Genomic DNA, 20,848 nt, shown 5'->3' with positions numbered 1-20,848 from the left:
GCAGTTCGGCGAGACCTGGTAGGTAAACTAAACTCCAGTATGAGGCATTCTATTACATGGCAGGTGTGTTCTATATTCGGAATTGACGTTATTAGATTCATGGGCTGAAAGTTGGCTCAAATACTTCTCTGTGAAGTATGCTGAAATGATCTTCTAAATCAACTAATCCCAAGCAACAATGTGAGTTTTATTGTACTCTTATGGTGGTCTTCAAAACTAATTTTGGTCTTAAATGCCATCACAAGATTGTTATTAAACCCAAATTGTTACTTGGGATAACAGACACTGTCACAAAATTATGTTGGTGCGACAAAATGGTACTCTCAGAATTGAGTTATTACGTACTGCTGTGGGATGTACATTCATAGCAATTGCTCACAAAACAGCGGGACAGCCGAATTTTGCCTGCAATGAATCGACAGAAAACAGACCTACATTTGGGACGGATTTTGCACACAATAAATGACGTAGAGTAAATCGTAAGAAGCAGCGTTGAATTGATTGTCATCTTGTTTTGATAATATGGATGCCTGATAGTCGACATTTAATAAACTCATTTTTAGTGACATATATATATCATAAGCTGATAAGCGAAAATGAAAGCGGCTTTACTGTTAGTCCGGGAGTCAGAGTTAGCTTGAAATTTCTTCGTCAATGCGAATAATGTCTAAGCTAAGATAAATTTTTACAGATAGGGGAGTGTCGTCCTTGTTGGGCCACGTTTTGGAATTCACCCATAACTTTCGTTTCAAAAGGAATTTTGAAAATCTAAATACATCGTTGCAAAGGTCTAAAAATAAGTATTATTTCCGAAAAGTTTTGAACTGATTGCTTGAAAAATAAAAAAGTTATAGGCATTTATGTGAAGACAAAAATTGTTGTCATGATCGGGCCATGTTGTACAGGTTGGGCCACCGCAGAAAATCTAAGGCATGCGTATTGAAATTCTATATAGAGACATGAAAAGAATGAATTCCGTGAAAAACGGCTCATATAGGTGCAAATACCCTATTTTTAATTGCATTTTTGCGAAATTTTGGTGATTTTGTAAAATCAATATTGCTACAATCACCTTTTCCGAAACGTACAACTACCAATACAATGAAAAAACAGCAAAAATCTGGTTTTTATCGTATTAATTTTGCTTTAGTTCATCACATTTTACGTGACAGACATTCTCTAGCGATTATTGCGCTTCTGTGCTTAAAATTATGGTGGCCCAACCATGACTACTCAAGTGGCCCGACCTTTACAAACAGCGCTTTTCCAGTATTTCACCTTAGCCTTCCCAAACACCTTACTGGAGGGGATTTTTCTACAGTCTTCGTGTGCAGCATAACGCACTTCATACATTTTCAAAATTTATCTCGATAATTGCATTTCATGAATAATTTCTTGAAGAAAAGTTTTTGCGCCTGGAAATTTTTTTTTGTAAGATTTAGTTACTGAATTCAATATGGGTGTTTTGAATACACGATTGATACTCACAATATTGTGAAAAGTTAGCTATCACAGTAAGAAGTTGTATCATAGATATCATGAGTTACTAAAACTGTAAAATCATGGTGACCCGACTATAACAGTGGCCCGACGATAACGACAATACCCTACATAGGACTTGGCCTTATTCGGAAAATAATCCGGAGCCATTTTTTATTTTACTATGATTTTTGATGTACGGCTACCTCCTGGGCTGGCTTGGAGAAAGTCTAATGCTCGAGCACTGTTTGCAGCAATCAACACCCCATATATTGTGAATAATGATATGATAATGGGACACGGGATCATTATGCGAAACGATTTTTTTTTATTTTTTTTTATTAACGTAAGTTGAAGCCTTTTGGAAAGTTACAAGATTTATCGTTGGTTTACTTGAACTAATATACTTATTACTAAATTCATTTTTCTTCTAACTGATGTTGTGTTTCCTCTACATTTAATAACGGGAATGACTATGTGCTGTTGAGTCGTGCAAGCAACTGTCGCTTAAAAACACTCGTGCTTGAGCTAGATTTAATCGAACTTGGCAGTGAGTTCCAATGGATAGTGCCTCTAACAAAAAGCGACGAACTATAGTCTCTAGTACTGTGACGCGGCACGGAAAAATACTAGTTCGCGTAAGGGTTGCAAAATAGTAAAAAGATGTTCAGGTTTATCTTAAATATCAGAATAAGCAGGACCTGTATTTATAAAATTCCGAGAAACTTTTCAGTGAAGCAATTCTTGCAAGCACAGTGTGGTATGTCACGCCGGCTTGGTGAAACAACAACTACTCCACATTAATGACATTCAATTGTTAAAAAAGTCGAGGAGTCAATCTAATATGGATGGACCCGCAAAATTGTTATTCATAAGCAAACAATTTGACGAATCCTACAGTTACGGATGCTTTGTCCACAATGTAGTAAATATGCCGTTTCTAAAATAACACTAAGATCCTTCCCCTGATCGACACACATGTTTGCGAATACAGGTGAAAGAAGTAAAGGAGCATTTTTCACAATCCCCAAATGTGTCAAGGCGCCTCGTTGAGGATAAATTACATCAACCTTGTAACTGAACCCTTAAATTGGCCTTGCCAGCGTTGCTGATATTGTTCAGGGTTTTGCGTGCGAAAAAAATAAAGGGAAGTATTTTTGCTTTTGTCAACACTCACGCATTGACAGTTCAGCACGAAATTTCCTGTAAGTGCGAGGAGCCTACGAAATCTCTTTCAACGCTGGCAAGGCCAATAAGTCTTCAAATCGTCGAAGGAGGATAAACGAGGGAACCTGAGATTGACATCATTGAAGTACAGCAGAAAAATAAATAGGTTCAAAAGACTACCTTGTGGGATTCCAGACGAAGGCGAAAATGCATTTGATTGAAAACCTTCAACTGTCACGATCAATTTACGGCTTACGAGGTAGAAATTAACCCAACGCAGCACACAGCCGCTGATATGGAGTTTTTTCTGTATAGCAACTGCAGACAAATCAGTATAGCTGACGCTAGATTAAGCCCGTATGACCTGCACTGCATTTCATTTTGCTATAATCGCTATTGAGTGAGCGATATCCCTATTAAATTTTATGCGTGCTTGTGTGTATTGGGGTTTACCCTTCCTTCAAAGCTTGACCTACTTTGCCCACTTATTCCTGACTGCCAGCACTATCTCATATTATAGCCGTCCCTGGCGAGGACTCTCTTCGTTCCTCTGACCAGTACACTTAACTATAGGAGGGACTTTTGCACTGTCAAGAGGCTTCAGTAGGTAAATATATAGAATTAAGCATGAAGGAAGGGTAAATGAGGGGCCTGAGAATAAACTCATGCTGAAGTCACTTGACATCGAATGGCTTGATTCTACTAAGATTCGAACCCACGACCACTCGCTTGTCAAAGCAGTCTCGGTAACCTTGCGGCCACGGCCCTCCCCGTTTCCGTTGTTAGTAGAAGCCTTTAGTGAGATGATCTCTTCCGGAGTGTATCCTGAATGCCTTAAGATAGCCCTCGTTGTTCCTGTTCCTGTAAATTTGGTGATTACTTGAGCGCATTTAACTCACTAACTTAATTTCTACTTTATCCGTGTTTGATACAGTGACTGAGAAACTTGTAGTAAAGAGGAAAACAAGCTACACAAATCTTGTTAACTTATTTGACGCTCACCAGCATGGCTTTCGGTAGGATTCCAATACCCTTTCTGCATCTTGTAAACTTGTGGATAATATTTGCGATTCTCTTGATAGAAGGAAACTATTTATTGATCTCGAAAGCGTTTGATGCGATAGATCACGAACTGCTCGTCAAGGAATAGGAATATTACGGCTATAGGGGAGTTGCGAGTTAATTAATTCGTTAATTAATTCTAGCTAGCTTATCGAAAAGAATACGTAACAATTAGCAACCATGACAGTCAACCAAGTTCGATAACCACTAGTGTACCACAAGGCAGTAATTTAGGACCAGTACAATTTTTGCTGTTTATAAACGATACCTGCAAGCTGAAACTAAATGGGAAAATTCGCCTTTTTACCGATGATACCTCCGTATTTTACCAAGGTGATAGCAGCCGGTTGATTCAACAACAAATTAAGCAGAACATTCATATTTTGATCGAATACTTCAACTCAAATGTAGTCTCACCGAGCTTGATAAAAACAAAATACACGCTGGTCCATTCACCTAGACGACTCACAAATTACAATTTGTGTTCATACCATGGAAGAAATTAATCAGTGCCAATTTCTGGGTTTAACATTCAACAATATTACGATTAGTCGGTCCGATACCTGGTCGCAAATTGGGGTCCGGCAAGCAGACCTAACTTGCATGAACTGCTGTCTCAAAGTGGTTTAAGGGAAACCCGAACTGCACAACACCTCATCCTTGTTATACTCCGATCTGAAAGATCCAATTTAGCCATATTAGCACTGCACGAACTGCAAGCATTGATTCAAACGCATAAAATTGCTACTGATTTCACACTGCATCACAATATGACACTACTGAGAATTTAACAGCACCGAGTGACTCGTCAAATGAGAAATTTTTAGCTACCCAGCCCGTACACAGAATTCGGCAGGAACAAGTTCTTCCACAAACACATAAGATGGCTTAAAAAGGTTTGTAGCATGCTTAAGAAAAGACATAAAGCAGAGGATTTCCCAATACCTTTCTTAATTTCAACAACTCCACTCATATCCGTTGGTGCTTTTTTCCTCGTCTATCACCACCCAATCGTCTCTAGGTGCCCACCTCCTACAATCCGCACGCTTAACGTCACCACCGCATCGCCAGCCACTCAATGAATATATGGCACTTTTATTAAAGAGCACCTTGGCACACTGGAATGTGCCCATGTAAATTTATAAACATGAAAACAAGAGCAGGTTTTGTGCCCGTTGGAGATACTGCACTGGGGTTTTCCCTGCTCCATAACAGAAGTACTAAATGAAACTAAACTAGATTCGTAGTTCTTGATCTACCTGCGATGAGTCCATGTTGAACATCACTTAGGTATCTATTGTTTGCAGTGTTTACCGACAAAGAGTTGGCGGACACACTGCGGGATTTGCAACAACCCACCCATCGAGGGTCATGATTGAAGGGAAGCCCGACTAGATTATGTGCAAGTGTCGCCTAAAGCATGGTCCTGACTAGTTGTCTTGGTTACAGCGTTCAATCTGCTGTAAAGCTCACGCAGTGAAAGGGATGGAACTCAACTTAGAATATGTCTCAAGCGCAGCCCTTTTCTCAGTCTTTCAAATGCTTCAAAGATCACGGGTCAACCAAGATTTGCTGTTTAACGAAACCTGTACTATCTTAATGTACTTAATCGATCGATGGCGTGTTCAATTATGTGCGAGATCCAATGCAACGTTGTCAGCATTGAATGCTTCCATGATCAGTATTCTCAAAGTCATACGAAACAGGTGGGATGGTTTTCATTAGATTTAAGAGATGATCGTTGAGGGCAAGGACTAGCGGAGGATGATGCCTTACTAGCTTAACTACAGGCAATAGAGCGAGCGAAATCACTGGAAGAATTAGCCTGAATTAATTTTTATTTCCAACCATTACCTTACTGGTTGGATTCAAATGCTATATTGCAGGTCAGTCTTCAATTTTTCAAAATTATATTTTATTTTCTCAAATCAATTTGACAACTTGTAAATTTGACAGTTTGTAAAAGGCGCTATTTGATCTACTCCATTCCAGATATTCAGTCCGGTTCAGACCTCAAAGCAGTGTTGTGGGGCCTTTACTATTCGTTTTGTTATTTAGCGATTTTTGTGCGAAATTGAAGTCACCGAAATCGTTATACGCTGAAGATCTTAAATTTTACCGTGCGATAACAACGCTGAAGTCTATTATTTTTGTTCGATTTTGGTTTGTCGTTTGTCAAAAAGTGTATTTATGCTTAGAATTAGAGTTAGTTAACTAGAACACTTTTATGTCTGTGCGATGCTTTTTATGGCGAAAATAATAATAATAAAAATTTCTAGACCGTCAAAATCGTTATGACATACTACAGGGATACCTCGATATAAGACAATTTATAATTTCAAAAAGTTGTCTTATGTCGAATTTGGTTTATATCGAGGTAAACATTATCTTATATCGAATTGCCTTATATCGAGGTTGTTTTATAACGAAGTTGTCATATATCGGTGTATCCCTGTATTGGGTGTACAAATTAGTTCATTCCATTTTTAAGAAATTACGCTGGCTGCTAAGAAGTTCACATAAAACCGCTGTTTTTTTTTTAATTTTCCCTCTTACTAATAAAAACAAAACAAAACATGGAGAATATAACTACAAAGAGAAAAACAAAGTGAAATTCCAGTGGAACTTAGTTCCTTTAAAGGGATAAAATCACGTTAGATTTATGAAGTGATACCGTTTATGACTATGGTAATTTATTAAATTAAATTACAGTACAAAAGGGTAGGCAAAAAGTAGTACGAGTTAGAAAAACCCACTTAGGCAAAATGGTTGGCACACTTGAATAATGTATTCATTTACGTTCCTGATGATACGCTGTTCCAGCTTACTTTTGATAACTATAACTATATTAGTTATTACCTTCAAGTCGTTAGGGAAGTATCATTAAACTTTGATGGACCATAATTCGTGTAGTGCCTTTAAGATCCAAGTGCTAGCTCTCATTTGCATTTCCTGTATTCGGATGGTTAACTATTATTGTTGAAAAACTTGTATTATGATGAAAATTACGATTGCATTAAACCTTAAATAGAAACAATTGTGTGGTGTCAACTAGAAGTAAGGAGCAATTGTTGGAAATAAAAAAAAGGTTATAAAAGTTATAAATGACTTTTACACAACTGTTCTGCAGAGTTTAATTTTTTTTTAGGAGTCGATTTGGCTGACAGCATGACCTCAGGCAATGGTTAGTCTTTAGGTCACATAAAGCTTTAACTTTACTCCATACATACTTCATATGAGTATCCCGTGCAATCCCAAATGTTAGCTTCTAAATATATGAAAGTGAAAGTGAGTATGAATGCATCTACCACCATAACTCTGGAACGCCGGAACGGTTTTCATCAAATTTGATATACAAAAGATAATCAGTACAGGGGCGTTGATGAAAGGGAGTAGTCTTAACAAGGAGGTAGGGGTCCTAATAAATAGGTAAATGGGCTGCCTTTCTCTTGCATTCGGATCCATAACAGTTGTGCAAGTGGGCTGGTAGACGACCGGAGAGGTCTGAAAGGGTAGTCAGCGGGCATCACTGAGATGGAAGTCAAAACAAGACATTATAGGGATTTCTGAAGAGAAAACAGATACATAAGGCTGTGGGACAAAAGCGGGGCCGCTGAGCTGAGGGATGAGAACGAATGTCCAAATGAAGAAAAAATCAGAGGGGTTGTGCACAAGACACGATCACATAGGTGACGCAGGATTACGTAAGTCTCTTCTTTGTAGTGATACTAGCATGTATCCATGCTACATGCAGCATTTATTGAGACTAATTGCTAAAGAAAATAATATAAATATAAGCATTACACTTGACTATTGACACTATGTAAAGAATTGCAAGAAATTAACCGACGCAAAGCAGCAAATGAAACGTTCAAAACTATTCTCGGATTTTCCTCGCTTTGAGAATTGCTGCGTTACGTCACATGCACAAATATCCCTTCAGCTCTGTTTCCTTGTAAGATGAATACAATCTGGCAAAAGGAAAGGATGACCGCTCACTTTTCAATCGCGTTTTACTTTCAGGATGTCAATTTGGACTTGGTTCAATGTTTAAAGATAAACTCGGTTGAAGGAAACGAGTGGTTTTATACCTTAACAAAATTGTGTACTTTCAGGACATCAAATTTGAGTAGGTTAAATGTTCAAACGATAACATCGGTTGAAGAAAAGGGGTGGTTTCACACTCTGGTGTACTTTCCAAGCACAGATATCAAATTGGACTAGGTTTAATCGCGTTCGTAAGGAATTTTGTTGATACGAGCAAACTTTGCACTCTTTCTGGTGTACTTTCCTTGCACAGATATCAAATTGGTATAGATTCAATCGTCGCAAAGAATCATCGACCTCTTGGGACGGGGATATTTTGTAACTTTTTTGCTAAAAAATAGTTTTAACGTATTTGTTGGCGTCTTTTGCAAACAATTACGAACGACAATGCTTTATTATTTTCAATTTTTCAATAGTGCGTACTTTGATATCAATAGGTTTGTTTATTGGGGTTGATGCGTAGATTTTCCGATCGATTCGCACAAAAATATTTAAAATCGATCTGGAAACCGCTAAGCATTAGCGCTCAAAATCTTTCATTTTTTCGTGAGGCTCGCATTTTTTGATTTTTTGGAATGACACCCTATCCCAAACCTTGCCGTACGACGTAGTCCCCAAAAGCTTTGTTTATTTGTTTTTTGCATTATGGAAATTTCTGAAATGAAAATAGACATGCTGGAGTGTGATTATGTTAAAAAAGGTGGCCTCCGTATTCTACGGATTTTTAAATTTCCTAAATTATTGATGAATACCAGAATTGCGCAAAGTACTTATGTTGCTTCCTTGAGGAACTCCTATAATCAATGAATTTCAGAAATAATTTCAGAGAATCGGCTTATGTTAGCGGTTATGTTAGTTGATTTATTGATATTTCAGTGGCAAACGTATTACAGAAGTTCTAGAAATTCTTCGATTCAACATTTTGACAATACCATATTTCGAAACTAACAGAAGCTTGTTAAATCAATGAAAGTGAGCGGTTTTTGTGTGGTTGACATCTATGTGAATACCTTAAAGGTAAGGAAATCGGGTGCTGCATGGACTGAAACCAAATGACGATGAAAGAAAATTACTTATTGCCGAGCAGCGGATACACAGCCAACACAGAGAGGGTTCTTTACATCGGATATTGACGGAGATATCCTATAATTCCAAGAAATAAAAGTGCGACATGCCCATAGTGTTACATTTCGCTTTCGGAATTTGACTTTTCGATTTTATTTCACAGATTTCGTTTTTTTTTTCGACAGAGTTAGCTGTAAGAGTACAGGAGAATTGCGGGGCTGGTGCTACGACCTTTCAACTTTTACAGCCTCTCCAGACAAGATTCGAGCATGCAACAATCGGTTTGTTGAACCAACAGGAAAGCTATGGACGGTCAGTACAGGATACAATTGATTTGTTATGATAGTACATTATGAAACAGCCAGAACACGCGAAAAGATCTGATAACATTATTCTACTGCAGGACAACGCTCGGCCTCATGTCGCAAAAGTCGCGAAAAAATATTTGGAAAGGCTTAAGTGAGACTTTATACCGCACTAGACGTATTCTTCGTATATTGCTGCCTACTGGTTACTGTTTTTTCCGATGGATCGAAGAGATCCAAAATAGGTTCAAACGTTGAATCAGCTTAAAAGACGAAACACTTTTTCTACCAGCAATTCGAAAATCATCTGAGAGATAGCAAAAAGTAAAAGTATCGTAAAAATGAGCGAGAATCGCAGAATTTTATGAAATTTTCTCTGCAGGCATTGTAAATATACTTATGAAAACGAAAACCAAAATAATATTAAAAAATAGTGGTCTCCTATTTTCCGGATTTTGTGAGCTCCGAAGACGCAGTCAGTTGTGCAACTTTTCTGCAAAACTGCTTCCTAATTCATCCAAAAGGATGTTGCTTTTGAGTTCATACAAATTACGTTGATAAGTACCTTTCGTTCTCTTTAAAGAAAAAACAGTTCAATATGCAATCCTTTCGATTGCATACAACTAGTTCAAATGCAGGAAGAGAGGTTGATGAAGCCATAACAGTTCCGTTCATTTTGGTGATTACCACTTTTATAAACAGAAGAAATGTATGGCTACACTATCATCCACGTGTAGAAAGTTTCGTTTCTAAACAAATCCAGAATCAGAGCTAGTAAAATGGTGCATTGAAGTCTATGGTTTAGGCTTCTTTTTTTATCGCACATCCAGAAAACTATTTAGAGCTAACGTTAACGTATTATATTCAACCAATAAAAATTTCTTCAAACCAATTTATACGCGTGTGAGAAGATCAGTTTTGTAACTTTCGCACAGCAAATTCCGCGGTGCGCTGGGCTGCCTGGATGTGCACTACCTGCCTCAAGTGATAGTCACCCTATAAAAAATAAAACTCTGCCCTAGTTTCTCAACGCTACGCTGCTGTTGATGCTACTGCTACGGGCTAGGGAAATGTATGAATCCATTATATACTTTATTATGACTTGTTGTAAATTGCAAAGATACAATCATCCAATTCAATCTGGCCGGTTTGCTTACATTCTTCAAACGGCAGCCAGCTCAGCTCAGCAGTACGCCGAGCCACGATCGAGAGATCGAGCAAGCGGAATCTGCTGCACTGACTGTGCGCGCTCGAGGCGTGTCGATCGGTCGGTTATTTGTAGAGAAAATAAGCGAGCGGCACTATCGAAGCCGCGAGTGCCAAACCCGTTGTTTGGATTTCTAGGATCATTTCATTTTTTGTTGTTACCGAAGTTACGCAGACCGTTTGATTTCACGCCTATTGCACCAGAGCCGAACCGCTGGCTGCTGGCTGGATCCCCGTGAAGATCAGAAACAATAAGCTCGCACTGCGCTGCTTGCGAGAGGAGATACGTTGTGGAACTTGCTGGTGAGGTAATCGCACAATCTCGTTTGTTTACCTGTTGTAATGTGTGGTCTTTCGCCCAGTCCAATCAAGAGCAATTTTGTACCTGCAGCCTCGCAGAGCCGTCGTCTTGGTCGGCAAAATTTGGAATCGCCCACCGAAGTAATATCAACACTTTTAGTATCCAAGATTTTGAGGAACTAAGAGGATCAAAGTTAAAGAAACTAGAAAATGAGCAAACTAAAGGTCAATAATTCATGTTCAGTTTTTAAATAAGACTCGCAACTCGTTGCGAGTCACCTGAAACGGTGAAGTTAAAGTTTATTTTTATAGAATCTCAGCTTCAACCACAACTTTTTCAGCATTCGTGGTTCCACGCTTAAATCATCAACCATAACCTGTCATGAGAATGATGTATGTACCCAACCTACGTATCCTTTGCCATAAATCCTTCACATCTCGTCCGAACAATTTTATTAAGAGAAAAAAAAACACAAACGTTTCATTTCTCAATCACGTACCGTAACGGGCTCTTAAAACACTAGGGACACACAGAAAACAAAAACCGAGCTCAGAAGAGTTACGCCCACGCAAACAATTCATCGGTTGTTTGCAAAGCAAAACCAATCAACCCTGTCCTGTCGGTAAAAGGTTCCTTCCACCCTCCCCCAACCTCCTCGATTGGGTCCGTCGAGTTCTCTTTAGATATGTCCAAATGAAGATTAACGGTCAACCGGACAGTAGTTTTGCGATATCATTTTCAGCCTTTTTCAGTCCAGTTTAGCGGACGATGCCAGCCAGCAGAAATTGGGTGGCTATTCGATCGGTGCGGGTGGGGGGAAGCGAAAACGATTCACCACCCTCTTCGTTCGCCGCGGAAGGAAGATGCCCGAAATTAGTTTCCGAATATATGAGCACAATCAAATAGAAACGCGCTCCGTCCAAATAGAAAACGTGGTGGACACGAATCCTGCTCCGCTATCAATCCATGCTCCTAGAGCATATGCGAACGGGAAGGGAGAAAGCGCAGATAAAATGTTCTGTGAGCTACTCTTCCGTCGAAGAGAGGAGGAAGAGACAGAGAGAAAGGGAGAACATATTTTTTTCAGTTGACACGCCTGGGTGTGCGGATGCTTTCGCAGGCAGACTAATACGAGCTCGTTTAGAGTGGAACTACGGATACTATGACAAACAGGGTTGCCGACTCGATTGTTTTGATAAAAAAATTTGGGAAAAATATTCAGTTCCTGAGCAGACAGGAACGAATTCATGAATTTTAACAAATCGAGTTACATGACTGATTAACACAGAAAAATCATTTATCAGGTTTGAATATTTCTGGTTTGAATTGAGATTTCAGTCTCAATTCTCAATGAAACTTGATTCAATCCAAACCAATGAGGACTTTCTGAAATCAAAGAAAAGAAGAAAACTTTTTCCAAATTCGCTAATTTCAGGTTTTGTATTCTACTAAGACGCTATACAAAAACTTCAGTTAATGACAATTTTACTTTTTTTTAAAACAAGAAAACCCTCAGCTTTAATTTTAAAACCATTTTTTATCGAAATCAAATTAGTAATTCTCAACTGTCCACACTGAAGAATTACAATAATCGAAAGACGCGTATCTGTGAAGATCGTTTAAGTGTGAAGAATTCAATGGCATATTCTCTTAGCTTTCTCTTCCCTTCAGAAATTTTTCTAAAACGCTCAAAAACGGTTAATAATTATTCTAAAACTTTTAACTTCGTAAATATCTATGAAAACGGTAAATTACGCTTACGTTTCAGTAATGTGATTTTTTTTTCATTTAATTCTCTCATGTTATCGTGACTGGTAAAAACCTAATCAGCAAAGAATGTGGAACAAAAAAATGATACTGGAACAATCAAAATAGACCGATCCAAAGTAACAATTCTACGTTTTGTTACATTCCACTAGTGGTTTTCATAACCAATCTCGTAAAACTATTAATAAAACTAAACTTCTTGGTATCCGTTATAACACTGTCTTCCCATTGAAGGGCCCATTCTTCAGAAGATAGAAGTTCAAATAGTCCCATCACGGTCTGCAGCAAGTAGCCATAAAACCGATTATATTATTCACTGCTGAACACTAGCCGCTATAATTTAATGGAGGTTTCCACTGTAAAACTTTAAAGCGTAGAGCTTGCTCTGATAAAAAAAACTAAATCAATAAGCCAGGATTGTTAGCTTGAAAATAGCTAACAGAAAAATTAAAATTTAATGTCGGATCATTCCGATCGATTTGGTTTATAATGACCATAATAAAATATCCCATTGAATAATTAAAAAATTTTCAGCAGTCTCCGTTGATTTGCAGCATATGCGCATTAAATTTTATTGTGCATATTGATATAGGTGGATAAAACCGACGTGCCATCGAATTTTTCCGATTTTCAAAAACTGGTTGTTTAAAATATTTGTAATGGCCTAAATTTGCTTTAATAACAGTTTTATAATGGTTTCATAGCTAGCTATAAGTGTGTTTTGACTAGTATCCTCTTGGTATTACATAATACCACCAGAGATAATGATTAATACTGCAATAAAACTTTTATAAAATTTAAGTAAACCCAAGTGGCTTTAGATGTGATGTTCGGGATGCGACAAAAAACGATTATAGATTAAAAACTCGGAGCATGGAAATGCCGATTTCTCAACTTCCAAGGGAGCACTTTCTGATGTATTGAAGGTATGGTTACTGGAAGGGCTTAATGGTACGCACGTTCAAAGATGGACATACCGTTTACCAGCGCTGCGGCAACAGAAACGAGCTGGATACAGCCTTCATAGCAGTGAGCGAGATGTGGAAACGGATGGTTAGTTGGTTTCACTGGAGAAAGCTGCGCAGGCGGCAAAGATGCGCAATGCAGAACGGGGGAAGACTTAAACAGGAAAACGCAAATCATCTAGAAGAAAAGCGCTGCCTGGAAGACCAAGACGATACGGAGTTGGAGCAGCTGCATCGTTCTCAGGAAACGTGAATATTCTACCAGAAAAGGGTTCAGCCGGCCTCAAAGCTTGCACTTCTTTACCCACTTGTTTCTCACTGCCAGTACTATCTTCAATTCTAGCAGTCCCTGGCGAGCACTCATTGCGTTCCTTTGACCAGTACACTTAACTGTAAGAGTGACTTTTGTACTGTCAAGATGCTTCATTGAGGATAACATAAAATTCAGCACGAAGGAAGGGTAATGAGGGGTCCGAGAATAAACCCATGCTAGACACTTGCCATTAAGATTCTAGTAAGATTCGAACCCACGACCACTCGCTTGTCAAAGCAGACTTGGTAACCTTGCGGCTACGGAGCCGCTCTGGATAGTCATTAAACCGATTATTACAAGTATGATAGATCCTCTAAAAAGGCCGTGAATACAGAATTCACACGTACCATTTGTTAGTTGACTCAAGGAATCATTGACAAGGCGTGCTTACTATGGGCTTCACGAGCAATTACCCTACAGCTCTATGATTTACGGCGACGCACAGGAGAACGGAGTATGGAGACGGAGGATGAATCATGAACTCGCACAGCTCTATGGCGCACGCAGTATTCATATAGTTTAGTTCGCTCCGTGGATCCCCCATCTTGGGTAAAGAGAAACGCAATTCTGAAAGCAAGAAAATAACCAAAGGGCGTTTTTGAAGGCAAAAAAGTGATTGAAACGCCTTTCAAAGCCATAAAAAATGCCTCTGTAGGCCTGAAAATGCACGAAACGCTTGAAGATCAGAAAATTGCTGGCTAAAAAGCGACCAAGAACGCTTTTGAAAGTATGAATATTACCGAAAACATTTCCGAAAACTAGAAATTTTCCGAATCGCTTTTTAAAGTTAGCAAATGACCGAAAAACGCTTCCTTAAGCTAGCTGTCCGAAAGCGCTTCGGGAAAGCAGAAAAATGGCTGTAAATTGTTTTCACTGGGTTAGAAAATGGCCGAAAAATGCTTCGGGAGTTTAGAACATGACCAAATAGACGCTTCTGTAAGTCAGAACAATGCATCTGAAGGTCAGAAAATTACCAAACGCTTCTAAAGGCCACAACATTTCCTGTAAGTGCTTCTAAAAACCATAGAATGGCTAAAAGCAGACGCTGTAAATGAAGAAAATGGTCGAAACATATTTGCGAAAGCCATAAAATGGCCGAAAAGCGCTTCTGCAGACCAGAAAATAGCCGAATAGCACTTCTGGAGGTCAGGAAGCGGTCGAAAAACGTTCCTGAAAGCCAGAAAATGACTGAGAAATGCATATGAAGATCAAAAAATGGTTAAAGAGAAACATTGTACAAACTTAATATCACATTTTACCTGCCCCGTTTCAATCAAGCTTTCATGACGTGTTTTGTTTGTGCAGTGGCGCAGCATTTATTGGAAGGGTAAGCGAGAGGGAGATTCTTGTGGGCGTCTTTCAAAATTATCGTACAGATTTCAGTCGAAGAGTGCCAGAAACCCATTTTCCGACATTTTTCCTACATTGTTTTAATTCCAATCTTTACAACTCTTGAACTAAGCGTCGTAGAACAAATTTTTTTCATGAAAATAATTATGAATTTGAACACACAAGATATATCTACTATTTAGTCCTTTACAAATATTTAATGAAGCTTTTGTCCTTCCGATGTTGGAAACTGAAGGATGTTGGAAGGGGCCCAAAAACCATGAGTCTTTTGACAAAGGACCACTGGGGATACAATCCAAAGAAGGCGGTCACAAAAAATTAAACACTTCGAACGCTAGTAGCTCTGCCAATTATGAATAGATTTAGATGGTTTAGATACCAATCGATTCATAACCGATGTAGGAATTATTTGGTTTTTATAGCCATTTTTATTTTCAATCACGAAATAAATAACAAAACCTGCCGTCACAACAGGACGAAGATTCTTTACGACGTTTAACCTATACCAATTTAATATCTGTGCTTGGGACGCATGCCAGAATTCAAAACCACCCCTTTTCTTCATCCGATTGTATCTTTAAACATTGAATCTAGTCCAATTTGATGTCCTGAAAGTGAACCGTCACAGAAAAGTGAGCGGTCAATCGGTCATGCTTTCCTTTTGCCAGATTGCATCAATGTACTGCAAGAATTTGTTCGGAACTGTTATCTTGCACGGAAACATGGCTGAAGGGATATTTGTGTACGTGACGTGAGGCAGCAATTCTCAAAGCAAGGAAAATCAGCGACTGTTTCATCCGAGAATAGTTTTTGAGCGTTTCATTTGCTGTTTTGCGTGAGTTAGTGCCGTGCAATACATAAAAACTTTACATAATTTCAATTCAATTTCTGTCAATTATGTAAATAACTGCAAAGTAAAGTATCAAAGTAAGGCAGGTGAGTATTCTACTACTGAACCACCGATACCAAGTGGAGTGGTGGAAGAAACTAGTAAGATGCAGAGGACGTTAGCTAATTGATATTTTAACTGGTTGTCCAGCATGGTCGAATTGTACCCGCATTAGTAGTCCTGCGTGAACCCCTCGTTCGTTCGCCTATGCATAGACCTCCATACGTTTGAAAAAAAGCATAAATATTGTAACGTATTTCCTTGAAATTTGTTTGTGAAAACGAAATTTATATTTTCATATCTTATACAACAATAATGACCCTATTTTGTCACCCTCATGATGAATTTAGGAGTGACAAAAATAGGACAGTGATCAAATCGGCATTTTTTTAAATTTTTTTGTTGATAAAATGTGCAATGGAATGCTTATATTTCATATCGACCACTTTTAAGAGATTTAAAACTCCCTTCTTCTCTGTGGATATTTGTTGCGTGCTTAGAATTATTTTAAGCATTAAATGCGCACGCTGAAAAAATTCATTTAAAAAAAAATGCTTACTTATCTAAAGGCGGTAAACATAATTTACTTTGAGGATGTTTTTCACTAAGTTGTTTTAAAGCAACATTGCGCATTTAAGGGTTAAGTCTTGAATCAAGCATCGTAGAACAAAACTTTTTAAATCAAAAAAGTAGGCTAAATTTTCTCAGCAGTTAAAAAAAATGGAATTATGGAGAATGGGAGACAGTTTTTCACGAAATATTCTCTGGTGGCGGAAATTTTTGAAATATTTTTTTTATTTGTTAATTCATAGAAATTGAATAATAAAGCAAAAATCTAACACATTGAATATTTACTGACTCCTCTTACATTTTTTTTTTTGAAAAACAAAAATTTTCAATAATTTTATATTTTTCAGGTGCTAACTAATTTTACATTCTCTTACACACAGTTTTTTGGCAACACTTGTGCACAACTCACATTGGGAGTTTTTCCCAATCGTTTTTGATCAATAAAAAACACCTCCGGCACTTACCTTCAAAAATTCACGGTTTCGTTTTGCAGCCTAAACCGAGCAGCTATGTTTATTTTTTCAATTGTTTGTTTAGATCGACAATTGCTTCGCCACGAAAGCTTACATCAGTAGGTAATCCAGAGGATAATAGAAACACCGTTGATATGTTTTGTATTTATGTTATTTCTTCCGTAACATGTACTGCACAATTTCTTCACTATACATTTCACAATTGGATGGACGGACAAATCAACACGCTTTTTCCTAATCGCACATCGAATTCGTTTCACTTTTGTTCAATATTTTTAATTTCATTCATTTTGTAATAATAATTACACACCTTTCTTCAGCAGAGCTGTTTCGGCTGCAAGGTATACACGGTCACAAACACACATGCACCTACGTTATTGTTGCTCTACCTTCTGCGCGGATTTACCAACACTGTCGAATAGGCGTTGTACAATTTTTACACCCTTTTTCACCATACGTCACATCGGAAAACAATCATTCTTTGGTTGACACAGAAACTTCCTTTTTCGGCACAAATTTTTCCGGAAAACGTAATTTTTAAACTGACCAACCAACTGGATGTTTTACCGTAAATTCGGTAGCCATTCATCGATATTTACTATGCACACAGCTCAAGCTCGGGACGTGTAGATTACCATACACAGTACACACATATTACTGCGCGGAGAAACTTATCCCATAAGAAAATTTGATTTTCCCTGCTAATCTCACAACTGTGTCGCAACCCGCGCCCCCGAAAACATATTGAACATTGTTTTATGCAGCACAAAAAGCCGATTTGGAATTTCAAAAATCACATGCCGGATTTACCACATCTGCGAAACCTTGGATTTGTACGATGCACTTTCGTTTCGACTGCGCGGGGTATGTACAACAATCGACGGGACAAAATTCAAACTCAGCCCAGCACAGCAGCAAGCAATGTCTGTTCGGAACAATTTTCACAAACGCGACACGATGTTATTACCAACACAAACGCGTTCGAAACCAGAATCCAAACCCAACCAAGAGGCAAGCAAAATTATTAGATGCCCTCTCGCTCGATCCACCACAGCAAACGGGTGTGCTGTTTCACTTGCCCCTATGCAATTGCAATTCATATGCTGCTGCTACTGCTGCTCTGTTGTATTCACACACGGTCACTTGCAGTTCATCACTATGCCAGTATGCGATTGATTCCAGTGCACTATACGGCGCACGGACGGGCAAAAGGTGGGTGGAAGCAACCAACACCAACACAGTTATTCAGGAGAGAAAAAAAACAGTCCACAGTCAACGCGAAACACGAAACAACTTCATTCTTAAAACACGTCCGCACCCGAGGAAAGCTTCCAGCAAACTAAACCACTACTACGCTGGCAAAATGCTCGATGCCATCGAGCTCGAGACAACATAAGTGAGTTTGTGAGCGGAGTGCATAAGCGATGAGGCGTTGCTTGAGAGAGAATCCAATTTGCGTACACTGCTCGAATCGAAGAATATGTAGGGATGTACAAATGTTTGCTGTATAGAGATAAGCAGTTTGTTCAAATCCAAGCATAATTCGAGTAGTTATGATGCATAAAGGTTTGTTTCGGGGACGGAACCAAACTTTTTGAAACAGTCAACTATTTTTGTTAACGACGTTTAAAGTGTAATTTATTTTTCGTTAATGGAAATAGTTGACTGCGTCAAAAAGTTTGGTTTCGTCCCGGAACATTCTCAAAAAATCAGAGGGGTTGTGCACAAGACACGAACGCATAGGTGACGTAGGACTACGTAAGTCTCTTTGTAGCGATAGCAGGATGTATCCATGTATGTAATAATACGATTCATCATGTATACAAGCTACATACGTAACATTTATCAAAGTAGTAATATTATATACATTTAATCCTCAACCGATTTTGGAGGTATATCCATGAATTGATTGAATCTATTTTATTAAAACGAAACCAAGTCACACTAAACCAAAGAGTAAATAAATCTGCGGCTTACAAAAGAACACTGATAATAAATCATTTACAGGCTGCAGACGTTTTGGAAGTCGCAGAAAATGTCGCCCGTGACCAGAAAACTTAGTTCCGTCATTTGTTGGTCGTCCGCAATGGTGAAAAATTCAACTTTTCCCTCGTTGCCTGTGTTATTATGGTATTAACTGGGCAAGAAAATATAATAAACTCTTCAATCGTTGTGTGGCCCCTAAAAGGGCCGATTGTTTGATTATCATAACTCCAGCTTGCAATAAACTTGCACTAACGCACTTAACGTAATTCTCTGTTCGGTAAATTGGAGTACCGATAACCGCAAACCAGGCACGGCTTGTTGCAACGGACCAACCGGAAAGCCTCAGCAGCTATGCGATCGACGAAGCCGTTTGTGTATGGTCCTGAGTCACGATGAAATACCACTCCAAGTGGCCAGCTGCAAGTGACGTGGGATGATTATGGTCGTTTTGTTGTCGCGAGAAGCATATTTCCTGCCAATTCCAGAACTTCAGCTGCCAGATATTCCATCGCGGCAGCGAAACGAGTGCTCCAGCTCCTACACACGCTCAGCGTACTTTCCTTTCCTCAGCAGACGATGAAGACGACCGACCGGGAACTGCAGACGTGCACGACTGCGTCACCGACTCACCGCACGTGTTGCCGTTGGTGGTACATCTCAGTAAGGAATTTTCAAGCCAATTGCAATCAACGAGAAAGGGTAGGATTCCATTTAATTCTCTTGTAACTTTGTTATAGTAGAATTAAATGGAACTTTCCATCAACTTTCTCGGTGCATCCTGAATTATACCAAGACTTGTTTGATAATAATTGCAAATTATTTCAACCAATCACAAAGCGACCATTTCTAGTACGACCGAGTTAGAGTTATTTTCAATTTTTCAATGACGCGCATTGAAAATCAATAGTTTTCTATATTTTCAATATTTTCCAAATCGATTTTCCGATCAATTGGTGTAAATATCTTGGAAATCTATTGAAAATTTACTGAATTATAAGCCGAAGCATGAAAACGCGTTTCTACTTTGATGACGTCATTTCCAACAACCAATCACGAAGCGAGAATTCTGGTAAATCATAGGTTCAATTTTCATATTCATATTTTCAATTTTTCAATAGTTCGACATCACGAATCCATCAATTCTTGATTTGGGTCAATTTTTAGATGATTCTCCGATCGCTTGGTGTAAGAATATTGAAAATCGATCGGAAAACTGTTGAGCTATTAGCGTTGAAAACCTGACCACTTTTCGAGAAAGATTTTTTGGAATTACCCCCTATACTAGCTACCTTCCTGAAAGACGTAGTCCTACGTCAAAATAAAGTGACACATGAGGTGTCCAGTGAAAAGTTTGGACCTTCCCCAACAAATGGTTTTGAACGACAAAAGTAAGACGAAGAAGAGCGTCGACTTGTAGCAAACTCCCTGTGAAATATGCGGTCCATCGATATGCGACGAGCCGATGATTGGATGCGAAGGATGTTTGCTCTGGTTCCATTGTCGTTGTGGGAAAATCCGGGTAGAGCAGGCCCCCAAAAAGTGGTACTGTTACAACAAGAATTGCCAGAAGAAAGCCTAGCAAATGAAGGCTGCCCAGAAGTCGTCTCGAAGTCGGAAAAGAACTGAAGTGAAGAGTCGAACAAATCGAAGAAGGAATCCTCTCTCGTAAAAGGGAAAGGGTTGCGAGGGTGAAAGCATTGGAAGAGAAGCAGAAGAAACAGCTTCAGGAGCAAGAGACGGAAATGAAGCTAAAGATGAAGGAGAAACAGTTGCAGCGCGCATTTGAAAGATAGAAGATGGAAATGGAGTTGAAAATGCCGCCGAAGAAGAAGAAGAACAGCCGATGGTGTCCCAGAAGGAGATGCTCCGAAAAAGGCAAGAGCAGATCGATCAAATGAAGGCG

At 38.8% G+C, this 20,848-nt stretch overlaps 1 protein-coding gene across 1 annotated transcript in view; it reads right to left on the bottom strand.

Annotated features, from left to right (window-relative positions):
• The window catches only part of LOC128738192 (phosphatidylinositol 4-kinase beta), a 210,631-nt gene extending 192,358 nt beyond the window's left edge, over positions 1–18,273 (bottom strand). The window contains exon 1 of the mRNA XM_053833127.1: positions 16,951–18,273. The gene's annotated coding sequence lies outside the window, so the exon portion shown is untranslated. The remainder of the gene's footprint in view (positions 1–16,950) is intronic.
• Positions 18,274–20,848: the final 2,575 nt, after the last annotated feature.

The sequence above is a fragment of the Sabethes cyaneus genome, chromosome 2, assembly GCF_943734655.1.
Source record: "Sabethes cyaneus chromosome 2, idSabCyanKW18_F2, whole genome shotgun sequence".
Classification (NCBI taxonomy): domain Eukaryota; kingdom Metazoa; phylum Arthropoda; class Insecta; order Diptera; family Culicidae; genus Sabethes; species Sabethes cyaneus.
Note: the sequence above shows the minus strand (reverse complement) of the source record. Positions and strands in the feature narration are given on the sequence as shown.